The 23,222-nt window shown below is 38.3% G+C and overlaps 2 long non-coding RNA genes across 2 annotated transcripts; one reads left to right on the forward strand and one right to left on the reverse strand.

Annotated features, from left to right (window-relative positions):
- Window positions 1–1,099: 1,099 nt before the first annotated feature.
- Window positions 1,100–19,700, reverse strand: LOC123867756. The gene is made up of 3 exons (XR_006796490.1): window positions 19,585–19,700; window positions 2,600–2,609; window positions 1,100–1,109 (listed from the first exon to the last, which is right to left on the reverse strand). It is a non-coding gene; the product is annotated as an uncharacterized LOC123867756 (long non-coding RNA).
- Window positions 6,701–22,540, forward strand: LOC123867760. The gene is made up of 3 exons (XR_006796495.1): window positions 6,701–6,892; window positions 14,908–14,910; window positions 22,531–22,540. It is a non-coding gene; the product is annotated as an uncharacterized LOC123867760 (long non-coding RNA).
- The last annotated feature ends 682 nt before the right edge of the window (window positions 22,541–23,222 follow it).

Consider the following 23,222-nt stretch of genomic DNA (forward strand, 5'->3'; position numbering starts at 1 on the left):
GGTTTGAATCGTAAACCGTCTACTCTTAGGCGTGTTTTGGGCACATTTGGGTAATATGAGATTGGTTGATGCAATTTTGGACTTGGATACGTTTTCTTGACTAGAATTGAGAGTCTTGAAGAGTTTTTCATCGTTTTTTATTGCATGCTTGGTAAAACCAAGAATACTCTTAAGCGTGTTGCTTGATTGTAGTCCGATAAGTTATGGCACAGAGCAAGGAAAGCAGTAGTGATGGGCTCATCGGATAACACGGTTTCATGTAAGATTGTTTGTTAGGGTTGGGAATTTAGATATGCTCAATGCTCATGATATCTGCGAATGAAAGTCGCCGATCCTTGAAGAGTTTTTCGTTTTGCATTGCCTCATGCATGACAGAGCCTACTCTTAAGCGTGTTGCTTGTTTGTGGTCCGCAAAGTTTTGGGGCTCATCGGATAGCGCGGGTTCGTGTGAGATTGTTTGACAGTTTTGGGTTTGGATACGCTTTGTCAACTGAGGTTGACAGAATCCGGCCCTTGAACAGTTTTTTCGTTATCATACTCCCTTATGTCACGTGATTCATTAATCAATGAACCAACAACTTAATTAATAATCCTACATATTACATATTAGATTACGGTCTATATATACAGGGTGTAATTAGAACGTAGCGTGCAAAACTCGGTGACAGTACCCCGCCTACTACGCGCCATTGACTCCGCGGTACCTATCTACGCAACGTTCGTTGACCTCAATATTGCAAATAAAACGGTAACGTCAGTCAGATGTTAAAAAATACTAATTAGTTTTTTTTTGAGTTTTTTGTGATATCTTATCACTATCAGTAATCATCAGTAGTACCTATCACCTGTATTCGTTTTTGCTAGAATTCTAATCACATCCTGTATTATGCAGCTTACATAATGTTATAGACTAACATATACATATATAGATAGTTTAAATATATAAAGTAGGTAGGTATGTAGGACTTATTAAAGCGAAAAGTATATCTCTATATTATTATATTATTATAGTAAGAATAGTATATCTCTGGCACAAAAGGTGTGAAGATCGTTGTTTGAAGTCGTGAAGTAGAAAGGAACTGAATACGACTATATACAATTTTCAAACTCTCAGCGCAAAGAATACTGTATTTCCAAAGTATTTCCCCTTAGAACGAACTGTCACAAAATACAAGCAAGATGCATTGACGGCAAGACTGGATGTTTCTAAAAGAGTGAGATTCTGAGAATGGTCATGTGAGAAAGAAAATTAAACTATTTATTACGATTAAACACTTTGAAAAAACCCATTTCATGACAGCCATACACGGACTCCTAGTGAAGGAGTCTGCCAACGCAGTGCGAGGTCATTATTTCAGCACCTTGCGACCCCAGCGTCTATGTGTTCTAAATGCGAAAGTGAGTATCTGTCTGTCTGTCTGTTAGCTTTATAGCCCAACAGTTTAACCGATTTTGATGATCGGAACCCTCAGTGCGCGAGTTTGACTCGCACTTGGCCGGTTTTTTATTCGAAAATAATGACAATAATTCCATGCATGTTTGAGAAAAAATATTATAGTCTTAAAAAAGCGAGTTGCTACAAAGTAGTTTTTAAGTAATTTTTTGTTGTGATGCTTGTTGTTATATTTTTTACGAGTTTTTATAGCATAAAGATGTATGTGCGATTCTAAACAGTTAAACTACCTAGGAAATTTAGGTCCTGATCGTTCTAAAAATTCTACCCAGTAGATACAGGATGCAATAGTATGAAGAATACACATTAGCAACAAGAACAACAGAAGAATTGTACAAATGATCCCTGAACTCTGCGGGGAGCGGTATATCTTCCGTTGTATGCTCACGTGTCAAACTACTGTGGGAGCTGAGAACGTAACTTATTGCGAGAGTGAAAAATATTAATACCTCATATAAATTACGTTGAAAACAATTTTTTACCCGACTGCAGCAAAAAAGGAAGGGTTATGATTTTAGCAGTCTGTGTATTGTATGTATGAATGTACGTATGTATGTTTGTATCCAGATTCTGTGTGTTCCACCATATAGTGCCTAAACTACTTATTCCAGGAACGTAAGAACATCACACTCACACTAATATTATAAAGGCGAATGTTTGTATGTGTGTGTGTGTGTGTGTGTTGTGTGTGTGTGTGTATGTTTGTTACTCCTTCACGCAAAAACTACTGGACGGTTTTGGCTGAAATTCGGAATGGAGATAGATAATATCCTGGATTAGCACATAGGCTACTTTTTATCCCGGAAAACCAAAGAGTTCCCACGGGATTTCGAAAAACCTAAATCCACGCGGACGAAGTCGCGGGCGTCAGCTAGTATTATAATATATTTTTTATTCAAGCATAGTCTAGGGATCGCTAGTATGACATATTCCTAATAATTAGTCTAACTAAAAAGAACTGACTTTTCTCTCTTTTTTAGCGTAGGGGTAGGTTTACTTCTTTATTCTATTAAATAAACGTAGGTATACTTAGGTACGTAAATAATGTATTATTATAGAGTATTAACTTTCATCGTGAAATATTATAATAATGGTAAGAACCACATTAAACTTACTAAGAAGTTTATATGTTACGAGCGAATATACAGACAAATGACTTTGATATGCTTTTTATCAAATACGCTACAGTTTCCGTTCTACGCCCGTCAAGTGACGTATTACAGGATTCCCTTATTCCCGCATCTCATCTTTATGCGCCGTATTTTATTTCGACACGCTTAGTTCTATCTTTGACGGGAAATAGTTTTGTTCTTGAAATATCTATAGTGCTTCAGCTATACAGGATTGTGTTACTACTTACTTTACATGATGTTTCGCTATACTCGGGTGTAAGCCACTCACTTACCTAAATATTAAGAGTAGTTCATTCGTAGTGCCCTCCAAACAAACGTAGATTGGCTCTGTTTACGGAAATCTGCTAAAATATAGATTTTAGATTCTACAACGTAGGTATCTAAGTATAAAATCCCGTTGAGTTTGATTGGTGAGTATTCCAATGACGACTAAACTACGTTTGTATGGAGAAGGCTGGGGAGCGTGCTAGGGAATCTTCTCTTAAGGAAATGAAATGTATTTGTTTCATAATTTGTGTGACTTATGTTAGAAATTATATCTGACCACAGGTTCAGAAAGAAGATTTTACTGAGAAGAGCTGGCAAGAAACTCAGCAGTTACTTTTTCATGATTCTAAGTCAATGGGAAGACGGGTCTTAACAAACCGACAGACAGATAGACACCGAAGTGGTTCTATAAGGATTCCGTTTTTACCCGACTACGGCAAAGCCGAAAGGAAGGGTTATGATTTTAGCAGTCTATGTATGTATGTACGTGTGTCGACAACGCACGACCACGGCATTTGTATTGAATCTTACTCAAGACGATGATAGCACTAAGCACCTATCTTGTTTCTTTCTTTTTAGTTTATTTTACTTGTACCAAGTCGGGTTCAAGTTGTCTCATTTTTCCGTAGTCGAGTTACAGTTTTTTTCAACATTTTTTTTCTTTTGAGTTACGGAGCCCTAAAATACCTAGGGACAATGGGAGGGACCACGGGTCTACAATGTGAAACAAACAATATCTAATAGAGTTAGTCCTGTTCGTGTTGTAGCAATTTTTTTGAGTTTGTTCAAACAAAGGAAACTCCGCGCGCTGTATATTTTTGCGAAGTAAACAAAGTTGTTCAAAGGCGAACGTAATGCCACTTAACTAATGAGCCGAAAAGTGCTCTCTCAATAAATCTCCTCAGATCTTGGCTTACAATCAGGGGCGTAGCTAGCGCTTGGCCGGCGAAGCTGCCAGGAGCGCTGATCTCAGAACGGTAGGTAAATATAATGAACAAGATAATGTTGAAAACTAAAAGCCGACTGCGATCGTCTTAATAAACGCTGAAATATTATAGTAAAATTGTTTTTCTATCGCTTGGTAGTGTTCTGTGTTGGTATATTTTAATGTAGTACATTTATATTTATGAACTCAGAATTTTCTCTTCTTTCATGTAGCCTCCCACTCGATACAATAGCAAAAAAAAATTGGAGACCACCCACTTTATTTCATGTAACATCCGTTAGGTCAGAAAGTAATAATACAGATTTTCTGTTAGGTTAATTTTTTTTTTATAAAATGTAGCATACCTCACCACCCGGATCTTTACGACGAATCGATTGACACCTCATTCATGAAAATCAGCCCAGTAGTGTAGGCACTACGGTGGGACACAGAATCTGGATAAAAACATACATAAATTACATTTTGTAGAGCGTTATCTCTTCTGCTCCCGTGTGTTTTGTATTTTCTGTCTTACTCATCACTGAGCACGAATTTTATATATGCCATGTCCTAATTTTATGAGCGTCACATGTATATATGCTGCTTTGTATTTTTTGGGAGTGATTTGCCCTGGATTTCACAACCTTAGTTACGGCCCTGTGTTAAACTACACCTGTTTTTGCGGTATCGGCACCAAGTTGCTCGACAAGTACAGCTAGATATATATTTTACTTCTTATCTCAATCTTACGGCCCCCAAAATTAGGGCTGTTTTTGTTTACTCTAACCGTTATAAATGGTTCTAATGACGCAATACAAACTTCCCTCAGTTCGCTAACTAATCTCTTAACAGCAAAAGTCTTAAAGTACAAAATGAACGACACAATAATATGATATGACGAGGTATTTATTTGGTACAAATATAACATGAAGCATACATACATATAAAGTTGTTTGGACAATCCTCGTGCATATTCTACAGTAGATGATGCCAGCTTTACCCGCGTGGATTGGTCAGATCCCCTGCAGCATCAGGATTGAGGAGTTGGAATCCAAATTTTTTATGGAACAATGTAGCAAAGTTCCCTTAACGATGAAAAAAAATTAAGCAAATCGGTTCAGAAATCTCAGAGATATCAGTGTACATAGGTAGAAAAATACAACTCCATTTTTCAAAGTCGGTTAAAAAAGTAACCTATGTTACTCCTTGGTTAATCTTCTGCTTGTCTGTGAAAGTCCCGTCAAAATAGGTTTAGCCATTCCGAAGATTAGCCCGTTCAAATAGACACACTTCAATTTTATTTATTAGTAAGTATAGATTATATTGTCGATACTAGTCATAGGTTAAAAACAAATTTTGTTTTTTATATTTTTTGATTTTATGGTTCGGAAATTTTCTAACCGACTTCCAAAAAGCAGGGGGTTCTGTATTCGGTGCGTTCTAGAAGTCGCCGCATGAAGTTACCCGACTGCAACATACGTGTGGAAACAAAAAATATTTTTAACTTTGTAGTGTCTTCGGAAGTCGATTTTTTGAAAAGAATTTCTACTACGAGAACAATACGAAACGTTTTTTTAACGAAAATCCTAATCGAAGGTTCGTTCGTGCCTTCCGTAAATCAACTAAGAAGGAAGAGTAAAAAGCACTCTTCCGCACGAAAGGTCCATTGATATCAAACAGAACATCATCCCTACATTAGCATAACGATACTTTTCGAAACACCCTCATTTATATGTGCATTATGGTGGACACTGTATTTCCACTTTGGCCCTCGCGACCACAGACTAAGCAAGTCCCATATCATTATAAACCAGTAACATCAGTATAGGCGTAAAAATGTATGAAGAATCTTTATCCGTTGCAGAAATTTCATTCAGCGCGGTTCGTACAGTCCACTATTTGTTTTTATGGGATGCCAGGCGGCCGGTGGATATTGTTACTAAAATGGTTTTGAAATAGTCTGCTGTGTTTCCTGGGTACACTTATGGCTCATATTTGGCTTGTGTACATGCTACGTTTACGTAAGCATTATTTAGGGATTTAAAATAAAATTATTGGATGCTCATTCTAGATCCAACTTCCAATTTAGTACTTTTTTTTAATATTCCTATACTTTGACTGCAATCTCACTTGGCGGTAAGTGATGATGCAGTCTAAGATAGTAGCGGAAACCCGTATACCCCTTTGGTTTCTATACGGCATCGTACCGGAACGCAAAATCGCTTGGCGGCACGGTTTTGCCGGTAGGGTGGTAACTAGCCACGGCCGAAGCCTCCCAGACCAAACCAGACATAGAGAATCATTAACATCAATAAAATTATCGACCGTTAAACGTTTACTGCTGGATATAGATCTCTTGTATCGACTGCCACGCGCTACGATCTGGCGCCGCCCAAATTCAGCGACTCGTTTCATGTATATCTCTATCCACTTTTAGAGGGGGGATATTATATTCCAACGCTTGATCGCTGACGCAGTGTGTATATCATAACTTAGTTTAGCACTGAGCAAATTAACACAGGTAAAACACACACATTGTAGACTTTGATCCTTATCCAGCCAGACCTTACAACAAAGTTCGTGAGAATTTCGATACGTCACGTCATGTTTGTCAAACAGAAACCTCGATCCTGTAGAGCCGGTATGTAGTGCGACGTCCCAGGTGCATACAAGAGATGCAGTACGAAATAACGCTGCTGCCCTCTGATTCCCAAAACGCAACAATATCACAAAAGCTTTGCGACTGCATGCGAGATACAAGACTAGACTTCGTTAAAGCTAGAATAGTTTTGTTTCCAGTTTTGCACCTTTGTACGCATAGAATTCATGTCGGACCGTATTTGTTTTTTTAAAATTAAAAATAGCGAGCAAACGCGCAGGCGGATCACCTGATGTTAAGTGATTAGCCGTGAACATTTGCAGCACCAGAGGAACCGCCGCCGTCCGCCGAGTTTCAGGAATTTGTTAGTCCACCCCTTGAATAACCCCATGTTGTAATCAAGTGGGAACACCGTCGATGGGAGTTAATTCCACAGTTGCACGTGCGTCGAAAAAAGGATCTGGCACAACGGGCGGACGAAGTGCACCAGACACCCAGCTGGTGAGAGTGAAATTGTATTTGAAGATATTATTAAAATATTATGCGCTTAAGTACGACTGAAATCTTGCTATTTACCATCAGTGTAACAGAGTTAAGCCTATCTAATAATTAAGTAAAAAAAACCGGCCAAGTGCGAGTCAGACTCGCGCACTGAGGGTCCCGTACTCGGGTATTTTTCCCAACATTTTCCCCGATAAATTAAAAACTATTACGCATAAAAATAATTAAAAATCTGTTTTTGAATGAATAGGTAAAACTCTTTCATAATATGATACCCCACTTGGTACAGTTATCTTTTTTTTTCAGATTTATTCCTGTACTTGTTCTATAAGACCTACCTACCTGCCAAATTTCATGATTCTAGGTCAACGGGAAGTACCCTATAGGTTTTTTGACAGACACGACGGACAGACGGACAGACAGACAGAGAACGAAGTGATCCTATTCTGTTGAAGGGTTCTGTTTTTCCTTTTGAGGTACGGTCTACGGAACCCTAAAAACGAATGAAATAGTTATTTACTTACTGGTGCGTATATTATACGAGATATCTCAATTCTCAATTTAATTTGCAATGCCGACGACTTTATTTATAACACCATAACTCCATAGCGACCTGAATTTTTATTCCGCGTTGCATTCAAAATGGACGCATTTTCGGCAAAATAAACAGTCTAACCTTATTTCACAGTAGAATAATTGTACAGTTCTGAAACTATCACATATTGAGGCGACATACTCAACAGCAGTTCTTCTGCTACTGTTTTATTTTAATTGAAAATGTCTATAAGTATATGCTCTCTAGTTTAGCTACACAACTTTATTCGGTTTCATGATTTAAAATGCTTATAATGCACTAGCTGATACCCGCGATTCGTTCGCGTGGATGTAGGTTTTTTAAAATTCCTGTGAGAACTTTTTGATTTTCCGGGATAAAAAGTAGCCTATGTGCTAATCCAGGGTATAATCTATCTCCATTCTAAATTTCAGCCCAATCCGTCCAGTAGTTTTTGCGTGAAGGAGTAACAAACATACACACACACATACAAACTTTCTCCTTTATAATATTAAGTGTGATGATAGTGCGATTTACTTTTAAAGTTTAGACATGGTGCATGATAGTTGGCGCAATATCATAATATTGTGCTAAGGGAATGTGCTAAGACAAAAATGACATAAACCTGTGGATACTCCGGCATCATTACAGACATTGATGTTGGAGTAATTGTCAGTGATCACAGTTGTGTGCTTGTGACACCAAACCGAACTAATGCAGGACTAACGAAGCTTCCATCTATACCGTAGCGTCCACAAATATTCAGTATAGTTCAGTATAACAGTAGTGTCTAAAAATATTCAGTATATTCAGTATAGTTCAATATAACAGTATTTTCGGAACTGTGTGATTGCCAAGCTGTGAAATAATTCCATGCAGGGAAACATTGTGTCGACAAAGTGAAAATTCACACACTGCCGAACTGAATCGGACAGTGGAGTAGATTTAATTAATTATTCCTACTGTATGCTATGTAGGTACATAGCAATTTTATGTAGGTATACAAATTACTGCTAATGGAAAATCCAAAAAATTCAATTACTCAGGTATACAGTACGAACGAGTAATTTGTTTATTATTTTCTATCTATTAAATTGGCTTTGGTCTCGTATGATAGAGGGAAATTTTGCTCGTGGCTTAATAGTCTTAATAGTCAATCTTAGTGCGAGGCGTAAGAAGTGAGCATTGTAAAGGAATCGGTCAATAACGAGTCGAACTCCCACACGGTACGGTTCCGTACCATCGTACAGTTACAAACACACATACACAAGTACATTTTTAAATTTCATGGCTGTTAATTTTAAATTTTTATAATTTACTGTTACAGCAGCAATAGAAAGATATATTCAGTGAAAATTTCAACTCTCTCTACCTATTACGGTTCACGAGATACAACACGCTGACTGATAGACGGATGGAAGGACGGACGGACAGTAGAGACTTAATAGGGTCCCGTTAACACTTAGCACCCTTCGCGTACGGAATCCTGAAAAAACAAAAGATTCCATACCATTGTACATGAAATAACACTTTTTAATATTTTTAGAGTTCCGTATTTTGTGATGTGACCACAAATTCACGGTTTTCGGATTTTTCCCTTCACTTGTGCTGTAAGATATTGCTACCAGCCTTGAATGATTCTAGGCCAATGGGAAGTACCCTACTTATTTTGATTCCTTTGACGGGTCTTGGCAAACACGACAGACAGACGGACAGACAACGAAGTGATCCTATATGGTTCCTTTTTCCCTTTTGAGGTATGGAACCCTAAGAATAATTGTTCTAATTTCCGATCAATGCTCAGATAATATTAAAAGGATAATAATATTTTTCTGGCAACTAAATAGGTATTTAGACTCGCCTGGGTTCGTCCCTTGTCATCCCGCAAGAAATCTGGAACACTTTTATTACGCTATCCTGTCGACACAAATCATAATTTAACAAAGACTGCTACATAAAACTTTTTGATTTATTTTTGTATTTTTCTCCAGAACCATAGAACGTACGAATATCTTGTTTCTTACCTACTTTCTTATTTGTTTTATAAGGGAACCCTATAAATGGGTAAGTATGTGGGGAATTGATAGTAAAGTCACGGGTAAGCAAGTACTAACATAATATAACTAATATTGATAGATAATTTCACTGATATGGACATTATACCAGTACGCTGGAAAAGTGTTCAATAGTTATTTTTTGTACCAAGTCAAAGCGCCCAACGGAGCGCACTGGGAATTAAAATTGACACTTTGTGGCAATGGTCTTCGGGTTGACACTATGTTGACAGATGTCTCATCACTAACACTTAGTTCCGTGTATACAGGGTCTACTCACATGACGCTCACTGCTGCTTTTAGCGGACAGCGCCAAAATGGCCGAATATCAATAACAGGTCGGCAATCGTAGGTCCAGCATCACAGTAGTAGTAAAGGTCAGTAAACCATTCCTAACGACAGAATAACAAAATTTTAGTAGGCAATTAAATAATTGGTGTTATCAATAGCGTTGACTGTGTGGCTCGTTGAAGCGTTATCGATGATAAAGACATTTCAGGTTCCTATGCTCATTAATTAAAACAATTCAAATGAACAGACGAATGAATTTATCGATAGAAATCGTATATTATAGTCCATCAATGTAATAATTCAAATTCATTTATTTACTTCATGTGGGGCGTGTCTGTCATACAAGCTTTGGGATAAAGCTTATAAAGTTATATTGAACACTCTTTTCTCCGCCAGGGTTAAGAAAATAAATATGTTAAATATTACTTACTATGCCCGCGACTTCGTCCGCGTGGATTTAGTTTTTATAGATCCCGTGGGAACTGTTTGATTTTCCGGGATAAAAGGTTGCCTATTTCGATTACAGGGCCGCAAGCTACTTCGGTACCTTTCAAACAAATCGGTTAAGTTGATGGGTCTTTTGGAATTCCGCGGGAACTCTTTGATTTTCCGGGATAAAAAGTAGCCTATGTCCGTCCCCGGGATATAAGCTAACCCTGTACCAAATTTCGTCATAATCGGTTACACTGTTGGACCGTGAAAAGGTAGCAGACAGACAGACAGACAGACAGATAGACAGACAGACACAGACAGAGACACATTTATAATATTAGTATGGATTGCTTTTATACAACGATATTTAGGTATGTATGTGTTTCCAAAGTACCTACTGAAGGCAGTTTAAAGCCCTCCCAGCCCTAAGCACCTCAACGCCTGAGGTAAAGAGCTCCATTACTTCACTCATTAGTCCCGATGATAATATACCCTTTGTATCGCGAGTGAAGTAATCTGTATGATGGCGAGAGATTGTAGGATGATTGTTTTTGTTTATTTGGAACGTTAGCTATATACGTATTTATAGTTGGGCAAATTATATTTCCGAACTTTCTAGTGATACTTGTTACTGTAGGTGAATGTTGTATAACTTCATAAGTTTGAAGTTATGTTAGATTAGGTTGTTATGTATATAAAGTATCTGTCTGTGCGTCTGTCTGTGGCAACAAAAAGCTCAGCAAAGATCGGAACTTACGTGACTTTTACTTTGTTTGCGATACTGCCCACATTTTTAATACTGAAAGTTTTGTTGGCAAATAACATACAAAATTAATTAATGCTTTTATGTTGCCTCACGGTCTTTTAAAATTTTTAACCCTCGACCCAAAAAGAGGGGTGTTATAAGTTTGACGAGTGTACCTGTGTATCTGTCTGTGGCATCGTAGCTCCTAAACTAATGAACCGATTTTAATTTAGTTTTTGTTTGGTGGCTTGATCGGAGTGTTCTTAGCCAAACTCCAAGAAAATCGGTTCAGCCGTTTGAAAGTTATCAGCTCTTTTCTAGTTACTGTAACCTTCACTTGTCGGGGGTGTTATAAATTTTTAATTTAGGTACACTTGTATTAAAATAAATTCTAGAGCTCACACTTAAGCCACGCTTACGCCATACCACTAACCGAAAACAAAGTGTCTTGCTTCAAAGAGAAATTCGTCGTAATATTCTGTGCAGTACAAGCGAGCTGGGGAACAAAGTTGACCCACATCCTTGAGCTCCAAACAAGTTAATTTGCTTGGACACCGCTGCAAATACTGGGACAGCATAAATTTGCAGCGTATAAAATGCCATTCGGTGTACTAAGAATGCTCAGTTACTAAGGAATTTAAGTCTATAAATAGCTCGTAGTTATGTGAATACCCGTACCCGTGGGAATACCAGTACTTGAACATTCTCGACCGTTAGAAATCTGTACAACTATAATACCTTCCAATCCAATCCAATCCATCAGCCTGTAAGCGTCCACTGCTGGACATAGGCCTTTCCAAGAGCGCGCCACCAAACACGGCGGCGCCTTCCTCACCCACCCGCTCCCCGCCACCTTCTTCAGGTCATCGGTCCAGCGGGCTGGAGGTCGTCCCACACTGCGCTTACCGGTACGCGGTCTCCACTCCAACATTACCTTATAGGGTTCCAATATCTAATAGGGCCACGGCCGACCACCAGACCAGATCAGAGACCATTTAGAAAATATAAATTCCCAATCTACCCCTGTAAATCGAACCCGGGACCTCTCACTTATAAGCTCACAGCGCTCACCACTGCGCCAACAAGGTCCTCAAATAATAACGCGCTGTGTTCGAGGATCGGAGGCATGGCGGCTTGACGTGACAGGAATAACGGGCGACTGCTACGCGCTGATGGCTTTCTTTGATGGTTAACAAAATTGAGTTGAGATTTTAATTTTTAGGGTTCCATACCTCAAAAGGAAAAACGGAACCCTTATGGATCATTTTATTGTCTGTCTGTCTGTCTGCTACCTTTTCACGGCCCAACAGTTTAACCGATTCTGACGAAAGGTACAGGGTTAACTTATATCCCGGAAACGGACATAGGCTACTTTTATCCCGGAAAATCAAAGAGTTCGCACGGGATTCCCAAAAACCCATCCGCTGAACCGATTTGTATGAAATTTGGTACCGAGGTAGTTTGCGTCCCTGTAATTGACATACGCAACTTTTTATCCCGGAAAATCAAACGGTTCCCACGGGATCTTAAAAAAACTAAATCCACGCGGACGAAGCCGCGAGCATCCTCTAGTGGATAATTGCTGACGAAGCCACTTCTTAATAAATATAATAAATACGGTGTTTATGAAACATTCTTTCACTTTTGTTATTAAATAAGTCTCGCTCGTTATACTTTGTGGCGTCAAAAAACTAACCAGTTTTGGTTACAAAGCAAAGGCTTCTGATAAAAAGTTCGAGCGCACAAAAGCCTTTAAGTCGGCAAAAAGTGTGAAACGAGTGCCGCATGTAGGTAACTACGGTGGGGAAATTAACTTCACTTTCGCGCGGAATCCAGAGGCTTTGGAAATTTGTCGGCTAAACCGTGAGAACGTAATGAGGGAGCGTCGATGTGAGAGGCAAATGATAGTTTGGATATGACAAACTACGAAAAACTAGCTGATACCCGCGTTCCCCATTCGCGTGGATGTAGGTTTAAAAAAAACTCAAGGAAACTCTTTGATTTTCCAGGCTAAAAAGTAGCCTATGTGCTAATCTAGGGTATAATCTATCTCCATCTCCAGCCAAATCCGTCAGTAGTTTTTGCGTGAAGGAGTAACAAACATACACACACACGCACACATACACACAAACTTTCGCCTTTCTAATATTAGTGTGAATTGTGATAGTGTGAAGTGTGATAAGTATCTCTATCTATAAGTGTGTGTGTGTTTGTATGTTTTATGTTCACGGTTGGATACTTACCTAGATCTTTTGTTGGGACTTCTACACGTTTTGCCTTGCGCCTTGCGCCGTCTGAACCCAGCGGCTTCCTACGACTCTTTTGATATCATTTATCCCGGTCGTTCCCACTGTAGGTTACACACATACTTATTTAAAAATAAATGATTTTTTTTTTATTCACTATAGGTAAGCGCTTGACCACAATCACACCTGATGGAAAGTGATGATGTGGTCTAAGATGGGACGCGTTTACCTAGAAGGTGCCTATTCACTCTTGTTTGTCGGATTGTAATTGGTAGGAAACACAGATCGCGGAAGAGTATTCCAATTATTTTGAAATAAGAAAAAAAACCTTCACTCAAAAGATATACGTCAAGACTGTTTTGTTAATGTGGTTTATCTTATGTTGTGAGAAAAATAAAAACTAATTTTTACGAAGGAACTCGTGCCGTTTAATTATTTCATCATCAACGCACTGAAGATTTCTTTACTCACTAGTTCAACTGATTAGTTCAACCGTTGAACTAGTTCATTAAAAATAAAAAAAGTGAGTCTCCACTACGTCTCCACCTAATGAAGGGTCTCTCAAAGTTGCTTTTTCCGATGCGAGGTAGCTATTCACACGCGTTCATTAATCATTCGTCACGGTGCGGCACCTTTGGACCCTGCTTCATGCTATTGGCACTTCAGCTTTTGAGTTGAGCTGTGTCGATTACTCTGGTGCACCTGCTATGCTTGAGTTGGAGCTATGCTTGAAGCAGAAATGACAAGATCCATAAGTTTCATGTAGGGACATAAAAGCTAAAAGCTGAATTTTACCTCGTCCACTAAGAAATTGGTACATGAATGTAAGGCGTACTGAAGGTAGCGTCCGAGCTTATGATGAAGCTTGGATGGGGCTGAAAATTCATTACTTTCTCATTAGGATAACGTTACGACTGTTACTGTAATGAGATGAGTTTTTATGTCTTACAGCTCCACTGTTACTTTTTATTCACCTGCCTTTTATGCTGTGTCTTTTAAGAGGGCTCTCTCCGTCACTCGTTTCATACAATCGTAGTTCCAATTTCATTTGAATATTAAGCAACCAAAGTCAAAGCAAATTTTGCAGACATATTCTAAAAACTAATATCTGTGTCTGTGGTGTTTTAGATTTTTCTAAAAATATGTAGTTTTAAAATTACAAGGGCTCAAAGATTTGTATGTAAATTTTTAAGACCGCGTAACTTTGAAACCGAATATTTTAACAGAAATCTGGAAAACCACAGACATAGATATTAGTTTCTAGAATATAGTCTGCAAAATTTCATGGACTTTGGTTGCTTAATATTCAAATGAAATTGGAACTACGATTGTATGAAACGAGTGACGGAGTGAGCCCTGTTTAAGATACTTACTTTTGTAGAGAGAGAGCCAGCGAGGGCCAGACCTTCGTTATTTTATAAAAGTTGAAAGTTTATCTGCGTATTATCACGGGTCTCTAGTTCGTAGATGAAATGAGTTACAAGTTGAGTGGTATTTGTCGTAAAACGTTGACCGAAAACTGAATATTAAATTAGAAATTAAATGAAATTGTTTTTCAGGGGTCTCCCATAGGTGAAATAACAAAGGAGCCCAATTTTTTTTCTTGCTCTAGCTTATGGGATATCATTGTCTAGAGCTCTTTGAATAGTGTAACTACCTACGAATATTTTTTTGTTCTTTTTTATCTGAAAAAATAAAGAAATGGAAGGCTGTCATAGTTCTCAGTTTTGCACCATTTTTGTGACGGGTCTATCTCAAAAACTAAACTAGTCAGGGATATGAAATTTATATTACATGGTATATTATGTACCACATACCATACTTTAAATAAAAATAGAAAATACTAAAAACAACGTTCGTAAAGTAGTTTATAATCTGTGACCAAAATATAATTATGTACGGAACTCTATAAGAGCGAGGTCCGCCTCGCACTTGGCCAGTTTTTTATTTAATCTTATCTTGCTGAAGTCGATTTATCTATAACAGGAAATAATAAAATATTACTGTAGTTACTGAAAATGCGCGCATTATTAATAATTTTTCTACAAAAAGGCTTTTAGTAGAAACAGTCATTATAATATGAAACAGTCATTATAATATGTTATTCAACGACAGATTTCTGTGTAGCGACTCATTAATTTTAATAATGGTTTTAATTCTCCCTATGAGTTAAAACTTTCATTGTATTCACTTGATCATCAATTTAAAATAATAATAATTTTTATTTTACTATATTATTATTTTAATTCCAATTAAGTTTAATAATTTGAATATATTAAAACATAAAATTTGTCGAACATAATTTTTAAAATTGTCGAATATCCACGAATTATTCGTTAATTTTGGGTGTCAGTATGCAAGTCTTATCGAAAGGCACGTAGTAAAATTTTGTGTGTACGAAGTTTTTCTGGTCTGGCGGGAGGCTTCGGCCGTGGCTGGTTACCACCCTACTGGCAAAGCCGTGCTGCCAAGCGATTTAGCGTTCCGGCATGATGTCGTGTAGAAACAAAACGTGTTTACTGTTTAGTAAAAACTGCCATATCCCTTCCAGATTAGCCCGCTTCCATCTTAGACTGCATTACTTACCACCAGGTGAGATTCCAGTCAAGGGGTATCTTGTATCTGAATAAAAAAAACGTCTTTAATCTTTTCAGTAAAACCTTCAGCTTTTAATAAGTAGGTACGAGCGTCCGTCCTAAGACGCCATTTATCAGTCCTTATTAACATGATCCTAGATTAGAAATATTTAGAACTTAATCCGTCGACCAGCTAGTCTTTAACGAGGCGGTATGTAAGCCCGCGTTCACAATGGTCATATTATTATTTTTAAATCCTCCACGCTTCTTCTATACTTACTAATATTATTATAAAATGCGAAAGGTTGTGTGTCTGTTTGTCTGCTTGTTTTCCACGGCCCAACAGCTTAACCGATTTAGATGAAATTTGGTACAGAGTTAGCTTACATCCTGGGGACGGACAAAGGCTACTTGTTATCCCGGAAAACTAAAGAATTCCTACGGGATTCTTAAAAGCCAATCCATTTAACTAATTTATATGAAATTTGGTACAAAGGTAGCTTACGTTCCGGAAACTTTTTATCCTGGAAAAGCAAAGAGTTCCTATGGGATTCTTACAAACCTCAATCCACTCGGATGAAGTAACGGGCAGTAGCTAGTTAAAATATTTTTTTTTCATCATTGTTTCAATCTATCGCCTCGGCCTGCATGGGTCTACTCTTTAGTCAACTTAGGAAGTAGACCACCACACTGGTCCAGTGCGGATTCCGCACGTCTTTGCAAACATTATGGAGAACTATCATACATTGCAGGTTTCCTCACGACATTTTGATTGCCTGGAAGAGTTCGCTAGGTAGCGATGTGGCCGCCAAATAGTACCGACCTGCCTATATTTTGTTTTGCTTTATATGTGTTTTTCTGTATAAATTTTGTGGTGTACAATAAAAGTATATTCATTCATTTTCCTTCACGTAGGCACTTTTCCGAACGCCGACTATTATTATCTAGCAAAAAACAAATTGAGCTAAAAACTAGAAATAAGTTGGCGGGTAACCACTAGTCATACTTCATACTAATATTATAAAAGCGAAAGTTTGTGTGTATGTGTGTGTGTATGTATGTTTGTTACTCCTTCACGCAAAAACCACTGGACGGATTTGGCTGAAATTCGGAATGGAGATAGATAATATTCTGGATTAGCACATAGGCTACTTTTTATCTCGGAAAATCAAAGAGTTCCCACGGGATTTTGAAAAACCTAAATCCACGCGGACGAAGTCGCGGGCGTCAGTTAGTATTTCTATATTTGGAAGTTTCATGCACCAAAGCAAACTGAGCTATGACGTCCGCTAGACATGTAACTAATGGTTGATAGTTGATGACGTCATTAGTTTCTGCAGCCGCCGCCAAACGCTGAAATATACAAACCACGCTAATGCCCGCTCTTCACTCTGGTGCAAAAATCGTGGCTCAATTTTTTTTTATTATTGTGACCTTTTTGCGTTTGACGATGAACACGTCTGATAAGCTTTGTTTTTTAACCCCCGATCCAAAAAGAGGGGTGTTATAAGTTTGACTTGCGTATGTGTATCTGTCTGTAGCATCGTTGCTCCCAAACCTCTATAAGAAAACTAGAAAAGAGCTGATAACTTTCAAACGGCTGAACCGATTTTCTTGGATTAGGTATAGCTAAGAATACTCGATCAAGCCACCTTTCAAACAAAAAAAAAAACTAAATTAAAATCGGTTAATTAGCTTAGGAGCTACGATGCTATAGCCAGATACGCAGATACACAGATCATTGGTTTAGGAGCTACGATGCCACAGACAGATACACGGATACACAGTAACATAGATACACACGTCGAACTTGTAACACTCCTCTTTTTGGGTCAGCGGTTAAAAATGGCGATTAGGTACGAGAAAAGCGTAGCTCCAACGCGACGTCGCGCGTTGTGTGTTTCAGGCTTAATGAGGCAGTAAGTCGCGTGTATCGTGAAAGCGTCGAACCCGCATTTAGTTACAAAAGAGGCTTTGTCTGGCTTTGTCTGGCTTTAATAAACAGATTGTAGATGCCTGATATGATAGACTTCAACTTCATGAATAAATTAAAATACTTTATTCGCGATACTATACTTACCTACACATCGTCGTATCCTACAAATAACGCCACAACGGCCGGAGTGGCGTTTTATTTTTTTCTGAAAAGTAGATCTTTTGTAACAGTGTCGCAATTCGTAGGATACGATGATATATTATATTTTAAATATTTATTATACTATAGGCTTGTTAAGGGTTGTAATATAATAAATACATAAATTATATAGGTAAGTATAGTATTTTAAAACTGAAGTCTGAGCGCGTTTGGAACCCTAGTCGTAGCTAGTTCTAAGTTTACGTAATTAATTATCAGCTCGGATATGTAAGAAAAATATTATAAAGGAGAAAGTTTGTGTGTGTGTGTGTGTGTGTGTGTGTGTTTGTGTGTGTGTGTGTATATGTTTGTTACTCCTTCACGCAAAAACTACTGGACGGATTGGGCTGAAATTTAGAATGGAGATAGATTATACCCTGGATTAGCACATAAGCTACTTTTTATCCCGGAAAATCAAAGAGTTCCCACGGGAATTTTAAAAAACCTTCATCCACGCGAACGAAGTCGCGGGTATCAGCTAGTGTAAGATAATTGATACATCAATTATTATTTTACAAATTCGATAATTGACAATCGAAAAGTGTGCAATGGTAGGTACAGGCATAACGCTTAATTGAGTTGTAGCTGGTAGGTTCCTGCGGTAGCAGAGCGATGCGAAAGGTAAAACTAACTTATTATCGTTTTTAGCTCCAAAGCTAACGCTTATCCAGAGAAACCAATACGGATACTGTAGAGTCAAAGGCCGTAAGTCGCTTAGCACTTTAATGATGACCATATTGGCGTGGCACGATTATGCAATGCGTTATGGGTGGCGTGTTAAGTAAGTGTGACAGGTTTTTGATGCAATAGTTTTGCAAAATTGCTACTCGAATTCTGAGGCCGACCGTACATTATTCAAACCTAAAAAAATCATAAGATTTAAAACATATAACCTCCTGAAACTTTATCTTATACATTATAAAAAATTATCTTTATACTTTTTTTCTGTATGCAATATGAACGCGGCTTTATCTACCCTCATCATCTTTAATCGCAGTAGACAGGGCGGTGCTAATGAGAAAAATAATGAGCGCCGGCGGCCTTCAGCCGCAGTAATCTGCACCTGTGTATCGGAATACCAAGCCATTCTTGCTATCAAGTGTATTAGGCGAGGGCAATGACTCATTATACCATAGACATGTTACGTGCATATTACATGGGGTACTAGAGGATGCCCGCGACTTCGTCCGCGTGGATTTAGGTTTTTAAAGATACCGTGGGAACTGTTTGGTTTTCCGGGATGAAACGTTGTCTATGTCATTTACAGGGACGCAAGCTATCTCGGTACCTTTCATACAAATCGGTTAAGCGAATGGGTTTTTAGGGATCCCGTGGGAACTCTTTGATTTTCCGGGATAAAGAGTAGCCTATGTCCGTCCCCGGGACATAAGCTAACCCTGTACCAAATTCTGTCAGAATCGGTTAAACGGTTAGGCTGTGAAAAGGTAGCAGACAGACAGACAGACACACTTTTGTATTTATAATATTAGTATGGAAGTATGGATATAATCGCAGTATGGAGTTTTTCTACGTGATCAAATCAGAAATGAGGAGATCCCTACGAAATTACCGACACCTCACTCGCTTAGTTTCTAAAATGTGCATTTTATTTAATTTCCCCGGCCTCTACTCATATCCCCTGGGAGGGGGTAAGACTTCTAAATTTTGGTAGGACTCAGCAGATCCTCATTTCTAGTGGCAAGATAAAGTTATTATACAAAGTTTCATTGGTGTACAAATTTTGCCGCTAAACGCTTATATTTATTTACTAACGGTCTTATTTTACATGTACTATATCAGGCGAGGTCAATGACACATGATACCATAGACATGTCAGCTAGCTTATGCCCCCAACTTCGTCCACGTGGACTACGCAAATTTCAAACCTCTATTTTACCCCCTTAGGGATTAAATTTTCAAAAATCCTTTCATAGTGGATATCTAAGTCATAATAACTATCTGAGTGCTAAATTTCAGCTTGATCTTTCAGCAGTCAGTCAGTAAGGTACAGAACACTAAAAACGTTAGAATAAAACATATTCCATGTAAAATGTTAGTATGAAACCCACGTAATCATCTAAACAAAAAGATTAGTGATAAGTACATAAATCTTGATAAATCTCAGTTCGAAGGTCTTGACCTCAAATAAAAAATACGGCAATAGGATACCTTTGTTCCATTTGAGCTTTGACTCCGGTCTAAGACTTTTTAGGCTTTGTTGTAGTACAAGGGAAAAGAGCATAGCGTTAACTTGGTTTTCACCCGACTGCGGTAAAGCCAGAAGGAAGGGTTATGATTTTAGCAGTGTATGTATGTGTGTATGTTTGTATCCAGATTTTGTGTGTTCCACCGTAGTGCCTAAACTACTGGGCCGATTTTGATGAATGAGATGTCAATCAATTCGTTTTAAAGGTCCGGGCGACATAAGCTACATTTTATTAGACAAAAATTGACCTAACGGATATTACATGAAAAAAAGTGGGGGTCTCCGAAAATTTTTTTTTGCTATTGTATCGAGTGGGGTGCCAAATGAAAGAGAAAAAATTTTGAGTTCATAAATATAAATGTCCTACAACACTAAAATATACCAAGTGACAGAAAAACAATTTTACTATAATATTTCAGCGTTCGCAAAGACGATCGCAAACGGGTTTTAGTTTTCAACTTTATCTAATTATTAGGATTAAAAAAAAGAAAAGTAATCCTTTAAACTAAATATAAACTATGAACCTTAAACATTATCAAGTTATAAAAATAAAATAAAATAAACGTCAGCTGTAAAACCAGTGGAATCATACATTACGTTACGTTACTGACTTTCAACTTTTGTTTTTTTTTTTTAGATTCAGAACCAGAGGAGCGGTAGAAAAAATCCGATGCATGAGTAACAATAGATAATTAATTTGGCCTTATATATTTTTGAAAATTAGCTTTCTATACTTTTGACGCTCGTCACTTGGGCTTGTAAAGGGTATATAGGGTGCAATCTTTCACCTTTAAATATTTTTGTAGACAAGTGTAAATTAAAAATTTATAACACTCCCGACAAGTGAAGGTTACAGTAATAACTAGAAAAGAGCTGTTAACTTTCAAACGGCTGAACCGATTTTCTTGAATTATGGCTAAGAACACTCTCGATCAAGCCACCTTTCAAACAAAAAAAACTAAATTAAAATCGGTTCATTAGTAAAGGAGCTACGATGCCACAGACAGATACACAGATACACACATACACACGTCAAACTTATAACACCCCTCTTTTTTGGTCGGGGGTTAAAAAAAAATCCCTTGACGCTTGTCTCTTGGGCCAGTCGCCGATACATAGCCGGCGCAACAACGAAACGAACAGCCGAATCCCGCCAGTAAATCTTGTAAAAGGATTTGCCCCTTGTACCCGCGTCGATTTACTACCACAACACCGCTCCGCTCCACTCCGGTTTATACCGGTGTTTTTGCACCTACGTGAGATACATACCGATGGCTTTTCCGTTTTGAAATTCTTTATTTTATAGTTTATCCCTCGATGTGTATGTGGAATTTACTTTAGTGATTTGGTAGTTGATTCACACGATTTCGTTCGCGTGGCTTCAAGTTTTACAAGGAACATAGTAAGGTCTACATCTCCTACATCTCCTGAGGATGCTTCGGTGTCGGGGCGAAACGCGCGTCGAGTGGTGTTGGAATTTGTGTGGTGCTGCGTGGTGGTGGTGCGTGTGGCTTGCTTGGTGGTTGGCTTTTCCTGCACGTTTATCAGTGGGAGGGCGGGCGGTGCATGTCACATGCTGCATGTTGCACCATACAGATTTCGTTGGTTTGGCGGATTATAGCAAATTAAGCTTTTGGTTCCTTGTATATCATGGACTTCCGCAAAATAACGCCTGCTTCTATAATACCCTTCAAGTTTTGCTGGAATCTCTCATAACCCTTTTTTGCGTTTACGTAGAGAGAACCTACATGCACAAGTTTCTAGTTCCACCAGATTAGGCTGTACGTTGTCTGTCAGTCAGTTACAAAGCCTCGATAGCTCAAAGGTTGAGAAGCGGACTGAATTCCGAAAGGTTGGCGGGTCAAACCCCACCCGATGCACTATTGTCGTACCCATTCATAGCACAAGCTTTACGCTTAATTGGAGGAGAAAAGGGGAGTATCAGTCATGATTAGCATGGCTAATATTCTTAAAAAAAAGTGTTGTTTTTATATTAGGCTGCTTTTTAGGGTGTCATCGGGACCATTACTAAGCCTCCGCTGTTCGTCCGTCCATTCGTCCGCGGCCGTTCATCAGCAGTCTGTATTTCGTGTATAGGTAGTGAGAGGTAGAGAGTTAACAAAAAAATCATAAAAATATGACCGTCATAAAAAAAGTGTAATATCTTATACGAGGGTACGGAACTCTTCGTGTGTGAGTCTCGCTCGCAGTTTGCTGGTTTTTAATTTTTTATTCCGATACAAGTTAACCCTTGACTGCGATCTCAGCTGGTGGTAAGTGATGATGCAGTCTAAGATGGAAGCGAACTAACTTAGCAGGGATATCAAAGTTTTTTATTATTAAACCCATCAGTTATCAGTTTCACAGGGCAATGTACCGGGAACGCTATATCGCTTGGTGGCACGGCTTAGTCAGTAGGGTGGTGACAGTTAACTAGCCACGGCAGTAGCCTCTCACCAGACACTTTTTTTACTAACAATTTTTTAATACGTAACTCTAAAATAGCAAACTAAAAGTCGGTAAGCCAAATAAACTACATTTTCCTGACTCTTTGAAAAATCCGGTCACTCTATTGCATTAAAATCCGAGACCGTATCATTTCCCTGGCTACATTATTAAGAGGGCTCTCTCCGTCTCTCGCTTCATACAGTCGTAGTTCCAATTTCATTTGAATATTAAGCAATCAAAGTCCATGTGCAGACATATTCTAGAAACTAATATCTGTGTCTGTGGTGTTTTCGATTTTTCTAAAAATATGTAGTTTTAAAATTACAGGGGCTCAAAGATTTGCATGAAAATTTTTAAGACCGCGTAACTTTGAAACCGAATATTTTAACAGAAATCTGGAAAACCACAGACATAGATATTAGTTTCTAGAATATGTCTGCAAAATTTCATGGACTTTGGTTGCTTAATATTCAAATGAAATTGGACCTACGATTGTATGAAACGAGTGACGGAGAGAGCCCTCTTAATGCCTGGGCTTCTTTCCATTAGCTACCTGCCTTTGACGTGAAAAATAATTTCTGATAACCTTTAGCATTTCGTCTACGAAAAAGTCGCCATGGCTATCTAAAGGCTTCTGTAGACGTGTAGTAATTGCAATG

This window comes from Maniola jurtina, chromosome 8 (genome assembly GCF_905333055.1).
Source record: "Maniola jurtina chromosome 8, ilManJurt1.1, whole genome shotgun sequence".
Lineage (NCBI taxonomy): Eukaryota > Metazoa > Arthropoda > Insecta > Lepidoptera > Nymphalidae > Maniola > Maniola jurtina.